The sequence below is a fragment of the Bufo bufo genome, chromosome 2 (genome assembly GCF_905171765.1).
Source record: "Bufo bufo chromosome 2, aBufBuf1.1, whole genome shotgun sequence".
Lineage (NCBI taxonomy): Eukaryota > Metazoa > Chordata > Amphibia > Anura > Bufonidae > Bufo > Bufo bufo.
In genome coordinates, this window is record NC_053390.1 from 241804378 (window position 1) to 241821340 (window position 16963).

Consider the following 16963-nt stretch of genomic DNA (forward strand, 5'->3'; position numbering starts at 1 on the left):
AGGCAACTCCTGGACGTCCGCGGCGCGCCCGCAGACACCCGCATGCCACTCCCATCAAGATTCAGCGGCGACAGACGCCAGTATCGGGGGTTTCTAAACCAATGCCGCATCTATTTTCAGATGTACCCGGCCCCCTTCACCACCGAGAAAAAGAAGGTGCTATTCGTGGTCAATCTCCTGACGGATGAAGCATTAGCATGGGCATCACCATACGTGGAGACTAACAGTCAGCTCATGGACAACCTAAACAACTTCATCACCGCCATGAGCCAAGTCTTCGATGACCCCAACCGCTGTGCGACAGCCGAGGCGCGACTACATGGTCTGCGGCAAGGGAGACGCTCCGTCGCCGAATACACCGCCGAGTTTCGCCGTTGGGTCACGGACACCACCTGGAACCCAGCGGCACAGAGGAGCCAATTCCGGCGAGGCCTGTCAGAATTAATAAAGGACGAACTCGCCAGAGTTGAGGCCCCGGACAATCTGGATGACTTCATTCAGTTATGCATCCGGATAGATCAAAGACTCTCCGAGAGGAAGAAAGAAAGACTCTGGTCCTCGGACCACAGACCCACTTACTCCTTCTCTTCCACCGCCCAGCGCGACCCCCAGTCAGTAACTGAACCTATGCAGGTCGACGCTCTACGTAGGTCTCTATCCACAGCTGAGAAGGAGAGAAGGCTGGCCGAAAACCTCTGCCTCTACTGTGGGGAGCCGGGTCATTTTGCCATCAAATGTCCTCATAAGATCCGAAAGACTATTGCCGTCACGGAGCTAAAGGAGCAACCACAGACTCCAACCCCACCAGCAGCCCCTGAAAATAACAACACGGCGGCTCATGGATCCCACTTCATCGTCCCCATCCTCATCGACATTGAGGGGCGACAACTCCCCTGTTCAGCGATGTTAGACTCCGGGACGGGAGGCAACTTCATGGACCTAACCTACGCCCGCGAAAAGAACATTCCACTGACAATCAAGGCAGCCCCCGTTGACCTAGAAACCGTCGACGGATCTCCACTCTCCTCGGGGCCGGCCACTCACGAGACCACCGAACTACAACTCCTCATAGAACCAGATCACCGTGAAAAGATCCACTTCTCTCTGATCGCCTCTCCGAAGTTCCCAGTGATCTTGGGCATCCCATGGTTGGCCACCCACAACCCCTCGGTGGACTGGGAAACCCGCTGCATACGATTCCCATCCGAGTTCTGCACGCTAAATTGCTCCCACAAACCCGTCCTTCCACCCGAAGACACCACCATCTCAAAACTATCCGTCAAGGATCTGCTACCCCCTCTATACCGCAAGTTCCAGGATGTCTGCGACAAGAAAAACGCAGAAAAGCTGCCACCACACCGACCCTACGACTGCCCTATAGAACTGTTGCCCGGGGCCGAAATACCCTTTGGCAGTATCTACTCCCTCTCAGAGCCTTAACTCAAGGCTCTGAAAGAGTACCTGGACGAGGACCTGAGGAAGGGGTTCATCCGGCCCTCCACCTCCCCCGCGGGAGCCCCCTTTTTCTTCGTAGAGAAAAAAGACTCCTCCCTGCGTCCCTGCATAGACTACAGAAAGCTTAATGACATAACCGTAAAAAACCGGTACCCGCTCCCACTGATTTCTGAACTCCTTGAGAGACTCCGGGAAGCGAAGATCTTCACCAAACTCGACCTTCGAGGGGCCTACAACCTCGTCCGAATCCGCCCTGGGGATGAATGGAAGACCGCCTTCTGGACACGTTATGGTCATTTTGAGTACCTGGTCATGCCTTTCGGACTCTGCAATGCTCCCGCCACCTTCCAGCACTTCAATAACGACGTCCTCAGGGAGATGCTGGATCTGTTTGTAGTCGTTTACCTGGACGACATCTTGATCTTCTCTGAAGACCTCGAGCAGCACCGCGAACACGTCCGCAGGGTACTGCAGAGACTCAGACAGAACTCTCTCTATATCAAGCTAGAGAAATGCGAGTTTGAGCGAACCACCACTCAGTTCCTTGGATACATCATCTTCCCAGAGGGCCTAAGTATGGACCCGGGGAAGGTCCAAGCTGTGATGAACTGGCCCGTTCCGAAAAACGAGAAGGAGATACAAAGATTCATTGGCTTCGCCAACTTCTATCGGAAGTTTATCCGGAACTTCTCCAAGGTCATAGCACCAATCACCCAACTCACCAAGAAGGCAGTCCCCTTCTCCTGGACACCCAAGGCCCAGGAGGCCTTCACCAAGTTGAAACTCCTTTTCACTTCTGCCCCAATCCTAATCCACCCGAACCCCGAGCTCCCATTTACAGTCGAAGTGGATGCATCAGACTCTGCGGTGGGGGCAGTTTTGTCACAACGGACAGGGGAGAGGATGCTATTACACCCGTGCGCATATTTCTCCCGCCAGATGTCCCCCTCCGAGAAGAACTATGACATCGGGAACAAAGAACTACTGGCGATCAAGGATGCCTTCTCCGAGTGGAGACACCTGCTGGAGGGAGCCACCAACCCCATAATCGTACTAACTGACCACAAGAACCTCGAGTTCATCCGCAGCGCTAAGAGACTCTCAGCCAGACAGGCCAGATGGAGCCTATTCTTTTCCCGCTTCAACTATCTCATCACCTATCGCCCTGGATCAAAAAAAGGCAAGGCTGACGCCCTCTCCAGAATGTTTTCTGAGCCCTCAGAGTAACAAGGGCCAAAATAACATCTTACCCGAGAGGAGGGTCATAGGGGCCACCTACTCTAAAGAACTCCTGGGCACAATCAAAGAAGGATACGAAAATGACCCCTTCCTCGCCCACCCCACAGGGAATGTCAGCCTTACGTTTAAGAACGGTCATTGGTTTCATCAGGACCTACAACTATATGTACCAGAAATCGCACGGCTTGAAGTGCTCAAACTCAACCATGACTCCAAGCTGGCCGGCCATTTTGGCACAAGAAAGACCCAGGAGCTTCTCTCCCGCTCCTTCTGGTGGCCAACATACAAGGAGGACATCAAGAGGTACATCTCCTCGTGCGCGGTCTGTGCCCGCAATAAGACTCCTCGTTCCTCCCCCGTGGGTCTGTTACAACCCCTCCCTATTCCCTCCCGCCCCTGGGGCTCGATCTCCATGGACTTTGTGGTAGACCTTCCTCCTTCAAAAGGGATGAACACTATCCTGGTCGTGGTCGACCGTCTCACCAAGATGGCCCATTCCATCCCCTACAAAGGCATACCCACGCCAGACGGCCGATCTAATTCTCAGAGAGGTCTTCAGGCTGCATGGGATCCCGGACGACGTGGTCTCCGACCGAGGCGTACAATTTGCCTCAAAGTTCTGGAAGAACTTCTGCCTGGCGCTCGGGGTTAAAGTGAACCTATCCTCCGCTTTCCACCCTCAGTCAAACTGGCAGACTGAGAGAACTAATCAGACCCTAGAGCATTACCTACGCTGTTTCAGCTCCCACCTGCAGGATGACTGGCTTGACCATCTCCCCACGGCCGAGTTCGCCTACAACAATGCTGAGCATAGCTCAACCAAGCACAGCCCCTTCTTTGCTAACACAGGCTCGCACCCGGTGTTCATTCCCCACCTGCCCGTCGCCTCCACCCTCCCAGCAGTGGCCGAACGCCTAACAACCCTACAGGAGGCACAAAAGAACATTATAGACAGCCTCCAGCTCGCCCAGAGGCGTTTTAAACAGGGAGCAGACAAACGTCGCAAACCCACCCCGGGCTTCCATGTGGGAGACAAGGTGTGGCTGTCCACCAGGAACCTCAGATTGAAGGTCCCCTCCAAAAAGTTGGCCCAAAGATACATGGGTCCGTTTCGGATCACCGCACAAATCAACGAGGTCACGTTCCGGCTCGACCTTCCGGACTCCATTAGGGTGCACCCTGTCTTCCATTGCTCACTCCTTAAGCCATACGTGGAGAACACCTTCACAGGCCGCCACTCGCCCCCTCCACCACCCGTGAGGGTACAGGGTGAAGAAGAATACGTTGTCGCAAAGATCCTCGACTCCAGGATCCACCGGGGAAGACTACAATACCTAATTGGGTGGGAGGGTTACCCTCCCGAGGATAACTCCTGGGAGCCAGAAGAAAATGTCCACGCCCCCAGACTGGTAAAAGAGTTCCACCAACGGCACCCCGGTAAGCCTGCCCCTGCGGTGCCCGGAGGTCACCTTGGAAGGGGTGGGAGTACTGGGATTCGAACCCATGACCAGCCACATCCCAGGCGGTAGCCCTGCTTACTAGGCTACCGTCCTCTCTGGACATTACTCCCTGAAACCTATTATGTAACCTCAGTCTTGCCAAGCCTTGCTCATCACCCTTGATTCCCCACACCTGGTACTTCCCTATATAAGTCCAGCCCCTTGCACTCTAGCTTGCTGATTATTGAGCTCCTGAGCCTTGATCAAGCTTCTCCTCATCTGCTGCTCCTGCTACTACTGAAAGTCCACTGCTGACCAGGAATTGCCTACCGACTACTCTTCTGCTTGTCCCTACCTACTGAACTGCTACCACCGTTGCCATCCGGATTGTCTGACCACGCTTACTGCCGCCTGCCCTGACCCACCGCCTGCCTACCGACTACTCTTCTGCTTGTCCCTACCTACTACCTGCCTGCGGTCCTTGCCACTGGGCTCCACTCCTACCTCCAGCCAGCGGTCCTCTGACTCAGGTGAGCCTATAGGATTGTTACAATCTCACAGGGCCTGAACCAGTGTAGGCCTGAAGTAAATATATCTTTGCACAAAATGGCTGTATTTTAAATGGCTGTATTTCAAATCCCTGATTCAAACCCCTGTATGTAGAGGAAGTATCTCACACGGTCTGAACCAGTGTATGGCTGAAGTAAATATATCTTTGCCCAAAATGGCTGTATTTCAAATGGCTGTATTTCAAATGCCTGATTCAAACCCCTGTATGTAGAGGAGTATCTCACACGGTCTGAACCAGTGTAGGCCTGAATTCAATATTTCTTTTCCCAAAATGGCTGTATTTCAAATGGCTGTATTTCTAATGCCTGATTCACACCCCTGTATGTAGAGGGAGGATTTCACACGGTCTGAACCAGGGTAGGCCTGAAGTAAATATATCTTTGCACAAAATGGCTGTATTTCAAATCCTTGATTTAAACCCCTGTATGTAGAGGGAGTATCTTATCTCACAGGGCCTGAACCAGTGTAGGCCTAAAGTAAATATATCCTTGCACAAAAAGGCTGTATTTCAAATGGCTGTATTCCAAATCTCTAAATTCACACCCCTGTATGTAGAGGGAGTATCTCACAGGGCCTGAACTAGTGTAGGCCTGAAGTAAATATACCTTTGCACAAAATGGCTGTATTTTAAATGGCTGTATTTCTAATTCCTGATTCAAACCCCTGTATGTAGAGGGGGTATCTCACACGGTCTGAACCAGTGTAGGCCTGAAGTAAATATATCTTTGCACAAAATGGCTGTATTTTAAATGGCTGTATTTCAAATCCCTGATTCAAACCCCTGTATGTAGAGGAAGTATCTCACACGGTCTGAACCAGTGTATGGCTGAAGTAAATATATCTTTGCCCAAAATGGCTGTATTTCAAATGCCTGATTCAAACCCCTGTATGTAGAGGGAGTATCTCACACGGTCTGAACCAGTGTAGGCCTGAATTCAATATTTCTTTTCCCAAAATGGCTGTATTTCAAATGGCTGTATTTCTAATGCCTGATGCAAACCCCTGTATGTAGAGGGGGGATTTCACACGGTCTGAACCAGTGTAGGCCTGAAGTAAATATATCTTTGCACAAAATGGCTGTATTTCAAATGGCTGTATTTCAAATCCCTGATTCAAACCCCTGTATGTAGACTGAGTATCTCACAGGGCCTGAACCAGTGTAGGCCTGAAGTAAATATATTTTTGCACAAAATGGCTGTATTTCAAATGGCTGTATTTCTAATGCCTAATTCAATCCCCTGTATGTAGAGGGGGTATCTCACACAGTCTGAACCAGTGTAGGCCTGAAGTAAATATATATTTGCACAAAATGGCTGTATTTCACATGGCTGTATTTCAAATCCCTGATTCAAACCCCTGTATGTAGAGGGGGTATCTCATAGGGCCTGAACCAGTGTAGGTCTGAAGTAAATATTTCTTTGCACAAATTGGCTGTATTTAAAATGGCTGTATTTCAAATCCCTGAATCAAACCCCTGTATGTAGAGGGTGTATCTCTCAGGGCCTGAACCAGTGTAGGCCTGAATTCAACATTGGTGCACCAAATGGCGGTATTTAAAATCTCTTAATGTAACCCAAATGTATTAAGGGTGCTTCTCACAATGACATCTGCATCAAAGGCTGCCAACAAAATTTTCTGTGCCCAAACAAGTGTTTGTTTAACAACTGAATTTGACAGCAGTATATAACCCTATAATTTCACACTTGCTGATGCTGCAAGGCCTGAAAATAGTGTTTTTTGTCAAAAAAGTGTGTTTTTCAAACCACAGAAAATGATGGGTGTACTTCTAGCCTAAATTGCACACTGACTAATACAGATGTTGTATATTGCCAAAATTGTGTTTTTTTTGGCAACAGAAATATGAAAGATGTATATATTAAACTTGAATTTAACACTTGCAGATCTGGAAAATACTATTTTTTGGAGAGAAAAAAAGTGTGTTTTTCAAACCACAGAAAATGATGGGTGTATTTCTAGCTTAAATTGCACACTGACTAATACAGATGTTGTAGTTTGCCCAAAAAAAATGGTGTTTTGCAATGTCCCAAAAGCTCAGATGCAGTGCTGGTGCACTGAGCTTGCATAAAATGGCCGCCGCCGGCACCCACCTAACAGAATTATAAAAGTTATTTTTTTTTTTGGTCAATGGCCTCAGGGCAGGGTAAAACGATTGTGTCCTGCACCCACACAACTATTTCTCTGTAGATCGCTGAGTTAGATTCTCTCCTATTCTCTCCCTGAAATCACAAGTCCAGCAGCATCCTCTCCCTACACTTGTAACAGCAGAGTGACGTGCAGCGCTACGTGACTCAAGCTTATATAGAGCCTGGGTCACATGCTGCTCTGGCCAATCACAGCCATGCCATTAGTAGACATGGCTGTGATGGCTTTTTGGGGCAAGTAGTATGACGCTTGTTGATTGGCTGCTGTGCAGTCTTTCAATAAACGCCAAGAAAGCGCCGAACCCCGAACCCGAACTTTTTTGGAAATGTTCGGGGTCCAAAAAACCTAAAGTTCAGTACAACCCTACAGACGAGCATAATGATGTGTTCAGCCAGAGCACCCGAGCACACAAGCACTTTGGTGCTCGCGCAACATTAATAATTTCCTCAAAAATAAAAGTACACAAATGGGACCTTTTTTAAAACCATCTAAAATATGTCCCATGAGAGATACATACATTATGGGAAGAAGCACTTTATAAACAGGAGAAAACCAATGTCTTAAATAAATAAATTATGAAAATAAAGTATTTAAAGTACTAAAACAACAAAAAAAAAAAAATGAACTGTGTAAAAACAAAGGTAGCAAAGACTGAGACAGAGAGAATCAGAAAACAAATTCCAAAATATTCTTCAATTAATAATAATAATTATAATAATAAAATGTATTTATATAGCGCCACCATATTCCGCAGCGCTTTACAAATTCATAGGGTTCATGTACGAAACAAAACTAACTGGGTAATATGCAACTGAAACACTAGGAGTCAGGGCCCTGCTCGCAAGAGCTTACAATCTATGAGATTGCATATATATTTAAGAAATTAAAATTAAAAACTGAAAGAGTTGGCTCCCTCAAAAATAATCTGGGTGTAATAGTAGAAGAGGATGAGGAAAATGTCAATCTATTAAATGCTAACTTTAGTACTGTATTTACACAGAAAAATTTAAATTCTCTATTAAATGATACCTGTTTAACCCAGCACTGCTCCACTTACCTGGCGGTCTCAACCTGCCTCCCGCTGTCATTCATTCACTTTCTATATGTATGCCATCTCCCACCTGCTCCATGTCTAGACTCCTATCTCCTTCATTTGCGGGCATCATCATTTGGGTCATGTCATCTATTGCTGAGATTATTTCCGTATCTCCACCAGTGTTAACAAATGCATATGTTTCTTGTGACTGTCTAGTTATTGTTCAGCCTATCTGTAAGTCCTGGTGGTATATGAGTACAAAGAGGCATAGAAGTTGGGAAAGGTAACTGCTATAGATGACATGCAGTTCTGTGCTCTTATGAACAACCTGCATAATTACAGCCACCTTATAAACACTGAAACAGACGGATCACCAAGTCCAGGCAAAATTCACCCCTGAGTTCTGCAGAAATTGAGTACTGTAATAGACAGATCTTTATTTTCAATATTTCCACAGGGCTGTTGCATAGCAAATATGGCGCCTAAATATAAAAATAAAAAAGGGGGAAAAGGTTAGCAGAGAAACTATAGGCCAATAAAGTTCTAACAGCACACCTCCCAACCGTCCTGGATTGGGTGGGACAGTCCTGGATTTCAGTGGCTGTCCCGCGGTCCCAGAATGGCTGAGGTATGTCCCACTCTCAGCTCCCTCTGCATTCATAGGACGCAGAGATGGCTGATTGTAAAGGTGAAACAAGAAGCTGTCTGCTCCCTGCTTCACCATTTAGCTCAGCCACCGACGCTCCACAGCAGCAGCATGATGCCTTCACACATTGTACTGTTGGTCTGTATAGGAGGGGTCACATATCTAGCATAAAAACTGTGAGTGGGCACATATCTGGCATAAGTACTGTGAGTTGGCACATATCTGGCATAACTACTGTGAGAGGGCACATATCTGGCATAACTACTGTGAGAGGGCACATATCTGATTTAACTACTGTAAGGGGGCACATATCTGGCCATAACTACTGTGAAAGGGGCATGCAGTATATAGGCATAGCTACTGTGAAAAGGGAATATCTGGGCATAGCTACTGTGAGCCAGGAAAGGATGTACATGATCTGCCAGTAAGAATCCATCTCCTTTAACCCCTTCCTGACCAGCTCTGTACATTTAGTTGCGCCCACTCAATCTGCGGCAGGGGCCTGGCTGTTACTGTCGGCATATTAACCTATTAACCCCTTGTATGTCGTTGTTTCAAGTTAAAAAAAACTCCTTTCCCATAATCAAGTCATATAGAATTGTAAAATATAGAAAAAAAGAAAACCAGAGGTATGGCTGCTTCCATAATGACCAGTTCTATAAAAAAAAAAATCACTTGATCCACGCTGTCAGGTGAATGTTGTAAAAAAAGCTAAATAAAAATTGCCAAAACAGCAATTTTTTTCTCACCTTGCCTCAAAAAAAGTGTAATACCAAGCGATCAAAAAGTCGTATTTACCTAAAAAAACAACCAACTTTATAAAAAATATCACATGATCTACCCTGTGAGGTTAATGTAGGAAAAAATAAAAAATGTGCCAAAACCTTTTAATACCAAGTGATCAAAAAGACGTATGTGACCCAAAATAGTACCAATAAAAGTTACCTCATCTTGCAAAAAATAGGTAAACAAATTATAGGTTCATTTTTCTCTTGTTACCTGTTGTGAAAATGAAAAATCTGTGACAAAAGCAAAATTTTTCATTTTCACAACCAAGTGTTTCTAAATTCTGTAAAAACCCTGTGGGGTCAAAGTGCTCAGTACACCCCTTAATAAATTCATGAAAAGTGTAGTGTCCAAAATGGGGTCACTTTGAAAATGATGCCAACAGAAAGTAGACATATGGGGAACGTTTACTATTTTATGAGGTATTACTATCTGTCATAAAAGTAGAGAAATTCAAATTTAGAAAATTGTGAATTTTTCCACATTTTCAGTAAATTTAGTTTTTTGTTTTTTTTACGCGAAAACAATCTCAGAATCGGTTAGCTAAGTAAAAACATTCCAAAGTGACACGTCAACTTTGCAAAAATAGGCCTGGGCAGGAAGGGGTTAAATAGGCAGCCAAGCCTGACTTAGTTTGCAAAACAACCAAACACAGACAGCAGATAGTAGCAAGGATCTGTAGCCACAAGACATTGCTGGAGCAGGAGAAGCAGAGGAGGAGGTCTCCAGCCACCTAGCAACTATCTGCGGCTGGCAGCTGGAGCTGTAGTCACTTGCAGGAACATTCATTTGGGAAACTCGGGACCCCCGTTATAATAATCGTCAGGAACCCAAATAGACCAGGTTGTACTCCTCTGTCCTGTGGATAGCAGCTAAGTTTATATTTTGGGATAATCCCTTTAACCCCTTAAGGACCCCCGCCTATATGTACGGTGCTGGTGGATGTGACTTAAAGACCAGCGGCGTAAATGTACGGCGGACTAATGGGTCGGGTGCAAGAGCTGAGCCCGCCCGATCAACAGCATGGACCCGGCACTGACAGCCGGCCCCTGCTGCATACGCCGGCATTGGTGAAAACACTGATGTCGGCATATTAACCCCTTGTATGACGCAGTCAAAGCTGACCGCGGCATGCAGAGGGTTTGTGGAGGGTACAGGTGCCCTCCGCATCTCCATTGGGTCCCTGCACTGTAGTGATGGGTACCCGATGGCAAAGAAAGCAGCCCGATGCCTTCCATAGGCTGGGTCTCACAGGCAGGCTGTCAGCATATAAGCTGTCAGCCAATGCATTACAATACAGGATGTATTGTAATGCATTGCAGAGGGGATCAGACCCCAGAAGTTGAAGTCCCAGAATGGGACAAAAAAAAAAAATGGTGTTTTTCATAACAAAAAAAAATTAAGTGAAGTAAAAAAAAAAAGCCCCTTTCCCAAAATAAAACACGTAAAATAGAAAAAATAAAATAGAAAAAAATAAAATAAAAACAGACATATTGGCTATTGCTGCATCCATAAAGACTGGCTCTGTAAAAATATCACCTGAACGCCGTAGAAAAAAATAAAATAAAAAAACAGTGTCAAAAAAGCCATTTTTTGTTACCTTGCATCACAAAAAGTGTAGTACCGAGCGATCAAAAAGTCATACGCACCTCAAAATAGTAACAATCAAACAGACATCTCATTCCACAAAAACATGAGCACGTACCTAAGACAATCACCCAAAAAAATGTAAATAAATATGGCTCTCAAATTATGGAGACACTAAAACATGATTTTAATTTTTTTTTTTATGTTTTTATTGTGTTAAAAGTGAAAAAAGTTGACATATTAGGTATTGCCACGTCCATAATGATCTGTTGTATAAAAATTACCTAACCCCTCCGGTGAAGACCGTAAAAAAAATGATATAAAAACGATGTAAAAACAGCAATTTTCTTGTCACTTTACATCACAAAAAGTGTAAAACCAAGCGATCAAAAAGTCATATGGACGCAAAAAATGAGATGCTACCTAAGACAGTCGCCCAAAAAAAAATAAAAAATAACTATGGCTTTCAGAATATGGTGACACTAAAAAATCTTTTTTTTTTTCAAAAATGCTTTATTATGTAAAACTGAAACAACCAAAAAAAGTAGTCATGTTTGGTATTGTCGCATCCGGAACAACCTGCTCTATAAAAGTAGCACATGATCTAACCTGTCAGATGAACATTGTAAATAACAAAAAAATAGCAATTTTTTGTTACCTTGCCTCACAAAAAGTGTAATATAGAGCAACCAAAAATCATATGTACCCTAAAATAGTGCCAACAAAACTGCCACCTTATCACGTGGTTTCCAAAATGGGGAGTTTCTACTCTAGGGGTGCATCAGGGGGTCTTCAAATGTGACATGGTACCATATTTTTCGCCCTATAAGACGCACCAGCCCATAAGACGCACCTAGGTTTTTGAGGAGGAAAAAAGGAAAAAAAAATATTTTGAACCAAAAGGTGTGCTTTTGGTGGGTTTTGAACTAATTGTGGTCTGTGGATGGCGCACTGTTATGGGGGATCTGTGGGTGACGCACTGTTATGGGGGATCTGTGGGTGACGCACTGTTATGGGGGATCTGTGGGTGACGCACTATTATGGGGGATCTGTGGGCGACACTTATGGGGGATCTGTGGGCAACACTTATGGGGGATCTGTGGGCGACACTTATGGGGGATCTGTGGGCGACACTTATGGGGGATCTGTGGGCGACACTGTTATAAGGATTTGTGTATGACAGTTATGGGGGGGATCTGTGGATGACACATATATAGCATCTTATGCTATGTGTCATCCACAGATCCTCTCCATAAGTGTCCCTGTAGTGAATGACCCTCAATACAGGGGGTGGGGGTCGCATATGCTTTTATAATGATAGCGGGGCCCGTGCAGTGACTGTATTCTACTACACGGGCCCCGCTTACTGTATAATCATATCTGTAATAGTTCATTGTTATGTATATAATCGGGTAATCAGCGCCTGTATACTTACAACTACAAGCGTTCTGTAGCAGAGAGGAGGGAGAAGGCAGGCCGGGAGGACGGGCGCTGGCAGCGTGAGTCACTACTTCATGCGCCCACGCCGCCTGCTTCATTCATAAAGTGGGCGGCGCAGGCACATGACGTAGTGACTCACGCTGCCAGCGCCCGTCCTCCCGGCCTGCCTCCTCCCTCCTCTCTGCTACCGAGCGCTTGTAGTTGTAAGTATACAGGTACTGATTACCCGATTATATACATAACAATGAACTATTACAGATACGATTATACAGTGAGCAGGGACCGTGTAGTAGAATACAGTCACTGCACGGGCCCCGCTGTCATTATAAAAGCAGATGCCGGCCCCCAGCCCCTCCTCCCTCAGCTGATACACCCGCCGCGCGGCATCGCGGCAGGTGTATCATTGAAAATTCGGCAAAATCAGCAGCATTCGCCCCATAAGACGCACTGCTATATTCCCCCCCACTTTTGGGGGAAAAAGGTGCGTCTTATAGGGCGAAAAATACGGTAACTTAAAATTATCCCAGTGAAATCTGCTCTCCAAAAACCACATGGCGCTCCTTTCCTTCTGCGCCCTGCCGTATGCCCGTACAGCAGTTTACAATCACAAATGGGGTGTTTCTGTAAACTACAGAATCAGGGTAATAAATATTAAGTTTTGTTTGGCTGTTAACCCTTGATTTGTTCCTGAAAAAAAAATTGATTAAAATGGAAAATCAGCCAAAAAAGTGCAATTCTGTAATTTCATCTACATTTTCCTTGAATTCTTGTGGGACACCTAAAGGGTTAACAAAGTTTGTAAAATCTGTTTTGAATACCTTGAGGGGTGTAGTTTATGGGTGGTTTCTATTCATGTAGGCCCCACAGGGACTTCATAACTGAACTGGTCCTTAAAAAAGTGGGTTTTGGAAATTTTCTGAAAAATGTCAAGATTTGCTTCTAGAGTAGACATATGGGAAATGTAAAGTAATAACTATTATATGAGGTATCACTATCTGTTTTAAGAGCTCTGACGGCTCAGTCTGTAACCCTTATCTCTGAACTGCTCACAGCTCATAAATAGTGTTGAGCGAACTTCTGTTTTAAGTTCGGCGTCTAAAGTTCGGCTTCCAGTTAGCGGAGGATCCCGATATGGATTCTGAATTCCGTTGTGGTCCGTGGTAGCGGAATCAATAATCGGCCATTATTGATTCCGCTACCACGGACCACAACGGAATTCGGAATCCATATCGGGATTCTTCGCTAACCGGAAGCCGAACTTTAGACGCCGAACTTAAAACAGAAGTTCGCTCAACACTACTCATAAACACTCATTATTCTCATTATAAGGCCTCATGTTCCGCAAAATGGGGTTCCGTTATTCCGTGATCCGTTTTTTGTTACGTTGTGTTTCCGTGTGTCTTCCGTTTTTTTGGGCGGACCGTCAAAAAAAAAGGGAAGGGAAAAAAAGGGTAATTTTAATATCTCCACCCAGGATACTGGTATATACAGTATGCTGGTCATCCGAGTTAGGTTTGGTGGCCATTTTCTGTAGTCTTTACAGGGTACAGAGGTTCGTTTGGTTGCTTGTCTTTGCTGTTTTACCATAGCGGATGACTCAGAAGAAGAGGTCGTATTGCACTGGATTGCTTCTCGGCGATGGGGACAGCGATCCGTTTTGTTGGACAAGGAACCTAGTAGAAGGCAGCGTTTTTGGGTCCATCCGATTGTTTCACAACGCTACCGGAAAGGACACTTTTTATACCCTCTACCAAGATCTTCGGCAGCATCCAGAGAAGTTTTTTTCCTTCTGTCGGATGTCAGTGTCTACATTTGATCGCTTGCTGTCGTCTCTACATACTGTCCTTACCTTCATGGACACCAATATGAGGCGCAGCATTTCTCCAGAGGAAAGGCTCATCGTCACGTTGAGGTAAGCAATATCTTACTTATCGTTTAAACAGTAATGTGCACTGCTTCTTGCAGGAGGAACATGTTTCTGGAAATGGCTGCTGTCACACGTGCTAATGTTTGCTGAAGTAACCTTTCTTTGTACTAAATGTTTGGCCCAAATATTATGCTCTCCCTTTTTTTTTTTTTTTTTTTATCCCTGACGAATAACATGACAAGATTAAAGGTAGTTGTTTTTTTTAATTAGGTTTCAAATTTGTCATCCTCTAACGTCATCATCATGCAGAGTGTTCAAATCATCCTTTAAGTTGCCCATACCTTATGCATGGAAATGGCATAAACACAGTTGTTGGAACTTAGTTGTGGGAGTACTGCCCACACCCCAATTGCGGCAAATTTTTGTTTAATACACACATATTGACGTGATATATTTTTATAAATACGTAAATAGACATAGATTGTTTAAACACATGTCTCGTATACAACATTTTTGGTGAATCATGTATGGCATGTTCCCTTTTATTTGCTGCTTATTGATATGTTTGTGGTCGGATCGGCTATCAGAAAGGTGAACCTAACCTATCTAACCCTATCTACAACAAGCAGTAGAATTATGCCATAATTGCTGTGGAAGGGCAGCCTAAAGTGGGCCACCCTAATGTGAAGTGACTGTAAGAACGTGTGGGTGGGTGAAATCAGCTGAATCGGCGTCAGCCTGGGCCCACAGGTGCCTATAAATAGCCTAGTAATCAGCCAGCCTGAGCCCACAGGTACGTATGAACAGCCTTGTAATCAGCCTCCCCTCCCACAAATGCAGCAATATCTTGCTTATACTTGTGGTCGGATCGGCTATCAGAAAGGTGAACCTAACCTATCTAACCCTATCTACAACAAGCAGTAGAATTATGCCATAACTGCTGTGGAAGGGCAGCCTAAAGTGGCCAAAAAGAGCAGACCTTAGTTTAGAGTAAATATATACATACCGTTACGACACCCACTTTGAACGGAAAGACCTTTCACGATGCAGGTGTGGAATATACCATATATAACAGTGACTTCCATCTACCTTACCTCTTTGTCTTGTGCATCGGCACATCGTTCTTGGAGGTGATAAAGCCCCCGAAGCCAAGAGACTGAACTGAATGACCTTACAGTGACAAGTAATTAAAACGTTACCCAGACCTAAAGAAAAATGCATAGACATTAGTGATCCGAACCACGCGTATAAACGAAACATTAAACCAACCGCAATACTGAAACAGATGGGAGAAAACAAAAGCCAGAGGCATTGCAGTTCGCTAAGAGAGGACTCCTATCGTGACAAATGAATGAACTACTGTAAAAACATAGTAGGGACTCACTCCGATTGGCCCACTGACCGCTGGGGAGCCGTTTGGTTAACTGGGGCAGGAGACCAATCTAAGTGAATACGAACCAGGAGTCAAGGAGACCAGTCTGAGTGCATGCAAACCAGGACTAAAGAACACCACAAATTTTTTTTATTTTTTTTCCCCCTTAGTGAACAGAAAAGGTAGACCTATGGAATGTAACAAACCACCAAGGAAAGAAACTTAAGCCTGAAAAGAAAGCAGCTATGTTTATCGAAAGAGTAGTATCAGAGCGGTGTGCCGTTTGCCCTAGTAAGAATACTGAGTAACCATAATGTAGCAATGAAAAGAAATGCAGCTTTAAGTGGAAGCAGAGTATAACACGTAATGTAAGAACAAGTGGGTGAATGCAGCTCTGGATGTAAGTTGTGCCTAAAACATGGTATGGGCACAGCTCTGAGTACGAGCATGAAGAGCATGGTATAAAGCAGCCGTATGAATGCAATCTGAAGTGAGCAGAGTATTAACATAATGCAACAGCGGACGTATGAACGCAGCTCTAGTAGTGAATGGTGTATAGGACAAAATGTAAATGCAGACACACGGACGTAGCTTTGAAGGTAACAATCCTAACCACAATCATTCGACCATTAGCACCAAACCCCCTTCGTCCCAGAACACTGCAAATCGCGGACCGCAGTGTGAGTCCTCTGCAGCAAGGTCGATGCTACCGTGAGCGCCACCATTCACATGGCACCTTTTGCTGTTTACCCAGATGTGAACCAGCTGCCACACAATGCTGCAGGTTTTTTTTATTTATTTTTATCGACCATTGATCCATATTTACCATCACTTACCACAGCATGCATAGCTTGAGCCCCCTGCAGACACGCGCCCCGCATGTAAATTAGGTATCTGAACACATGCAACCATGCCTACTCTAAGCACATGCTACCCCAATAACTGTATGCAATGGCTCCACCAGGCCTCTGAATAGCCAGACAAACAATACTAACAACCATCGTTCGACCATTAGCGCCCAAACTCTGCCTCGTCCCAGAGCGCTACATGTCGCGGACCGCAGCGTGGGTCCCGTGCAAACAACTCCGATCCTACCATGAATACCAGCGCCCTCCTGAGACCTTCTGCCGTCGCCCAGCCGTAAGGAGCCTCCACACCATGCTGCTATATCCTAGAGCTGACTCAGAGGTAGTGAAATCAGCTGAATCGGCGTCAGCCTGGGCCCACAGCTGCCTATAAATAGCCTAGTAATCAGCCAGCCTGAGCCCACAGGTACGTATGAACAGCCTTGTAATCAGCCTCCCCTCCCACAAATGCAGCAATATCTTGCTTATACTTGTTTTTTCTTTTTCCTACAGATTCC